Source organism: Talpa occidentalis, unplaced genomic scaffold (genome assembly GCF_014898055.3).
Source record: "Talpa occidentalis isolate TD23 unplaced genomic scaffold, MPIMG_talOcc4v2.1 talOcc4.15, whole genome shotgun sequence".
Lineage (NCBI taxonomy): Eukaryota > Metazoa > Chordata > Mammalia > Eulipotyphla > Talpidae > Talpa > Talpa occidentalis.
Genome location: NW_023601543.1, coordinates 18,169,931 through 18,172,360, shown reverse-complemented (window position 1 = coordinate 18,172,360; position 2,430 = coordinate 18,169,931).

Genomic DNA, 2,430 nt, shown 5'->3' with positions numbered 1-2,430 from the left:
AATAACTGAATTTTACAACAATCTTTTAATGCAAGGAAGTTTATATATTGGGTATAGATGAGAAATACAGTGGGACTCTGTATAAAATAGAACGTGCACCAGAAACATGGATGAAGGAGGGAACGAGACAGCTGCTTTTTAAGTGGAGAAGAACGAATAATTTGGTTAAAGCTGGCCATCTGCTTCCTCCTGACCCCCAAGATTGTAGGGACAATTTGTTGAGGAAATACTGGGTTGTGATATAGTGACAACTCCCACTGTTAGTGTCTTAATACAACAAAGATTCATTTGCCCCTCATATCCAATGTGGGTCTGGCGGACTCTCTAGCACAGCTGTACTGCTATGTGGCGACTGTGCCATGCAGGCTGACGGGATAGCACCGTGTTAAACGTATGGTTGTTTCAAGCTTAATTACAGACCATGGGAGGTAAGAGTTTGAGGGTCTTGCACGAGCAATTGAATATTCCTTTCCAGTACTGATCCATGCTGTTTTGGCCCATAACCCACTGACCAAACTTGCCGTATGGCCATGACAAATGCCGTGGTGGATAGGGAAGTACAGTCGCCTGTGGGCGTGGAAGGAGAGCAGAACCAGACCTTAGTGAAAGAGGACCTTGCAAACCACAGAATCATGACTTCGATTTTGTCCTAATGGCAGTAGGTGTTTTATGCAGGAGAGTGTCTGTTCCACAGAGGTGCGTGCTTGAGGCTCTTTCCCTGTCTTACAAATAACTAGGTCATAAAAAATAAGTGAAAATATATTTTTTATTATTTTATTTTATACAATTCTTACATCTTTTTTCATCTTTGCACAATGTATGCATTTTCATTTTGGTTATATTCCCCATACAGTTGCACCCCCTTATTTTGACTCTAGTCCTTTCTTTCCCCGCCCCTCCCTCACCACCCCCACCACCCCCACCACCCCCACCACCCCCGACCCCCGTAGGTGTCTCTGGTTTATAGTTGCTTGTGGATTTTGATTTTTACTTTGTATTGATTAGTCTTTTTCCTGGTCTCTTATTTAGGTTTTCTAAATTCCTGCTATGAGTGAGACCATCCGGTATTTTCCTTTTTCTTTCTGACTTATTTCGCTGAGCATGATCCCTTCCAGCGCCATCCATGTTGCTGCAAACTGCATGTGTTTATCTTTTTTGATTGCTGAGTAATATTCCATGGTGTATAATTCCACTCCTAGGTATTTACCCAAATGACACAGAAACATCAATTCCAAAGGGCACCTGCACCCCTATGTTTATAGCAGCACTGTTTACAATAGCTAAGCTTTGGAAACAGCCCAAATGCCCAAAAATAGATGACTGGATCAAGAAAATAAATTGTTGGGCCTCCCCAGTGGCGCAGCAGTTGAGCGGTGGGTTGCAAAGCTGCCCGCGGCCTCTGCAGCGCCAGTTCCATCCCCGGCCACCAGACGAGGGTCCCACATGGCGCGCAGACCTCTCCTGCCGCCCGCTGCTCCCCTCAGCAGTGTACTTCGGTCCTTCTGCCTGCTTTGCTCCCCGCTCTGGCTCTGGTGAATTCTCTCACCCTCCCGCGCTTCTGACTGTACCCAGTGCTTGTATAAACAAACAAACAAATAAATAAATAAATAACATGCCTCTGTTAAAAAAAAAAAGAAAATAAATTGTTTTTAAGTTACAGGATACAAGCCTGTCAGATATATGAGTACTGCACACTGTGGGGAGGAAGAGACCATTTGTCCTTAGAAAAACCCCCACTTCTGAAACAAGGAATCCCCCCTCCTCTCTCTCTCTCTCTCTCTCTCTTTCTCTCTCTCACACACACACACGCACACACACACAAATACCCACAACCTCCATATTGGTTCTGTTTTTCTGCAGGACACTAATTGAAAGAAATAATCCCATGCATGTATGTGAAGCCACAAAATTTGTCTGATGAAAGATTAAGAATCTACCAGTTTGCTCAGACTAGCACTTTCTTCTCTAACTAGCAAGTCATGGGGACTGATTTCCTCATCAAAATGCATCTCTTTTTGTTAGTAAGGCACACAGAGCTTGCGTGAGTCTATGGCCTCTGTATCTCTTTTCTGCAACGCCTATCATGAATAATTTGCATTTGAAAGTTATTTTGCTTTACAACTTCTTTTGTTTATTGCACATTAACAACTTCATCTGAGAGAAGGGGGAAAAGTGTCTCACAGGCAGTTCTTATCTAGAGCCTAGATTTCTCAGTGGATTTGCACCATAGAGCAGTATGTCTCAGATTTTAACATACATACAGGTTTCTGGGACGCTTGGGAGATTTGGATTGAGTAGGTCATGTAGGAGTTGAAGATTCTGCCTTTCTAAAAAACTCCCAGGTAATAATGTCTGATGCTGCTGGTCCCTGGACCACACTTTGAGTAGTAAGGCTAGGTCATTTCATCCATGACTGTGGTTCTGATTCCC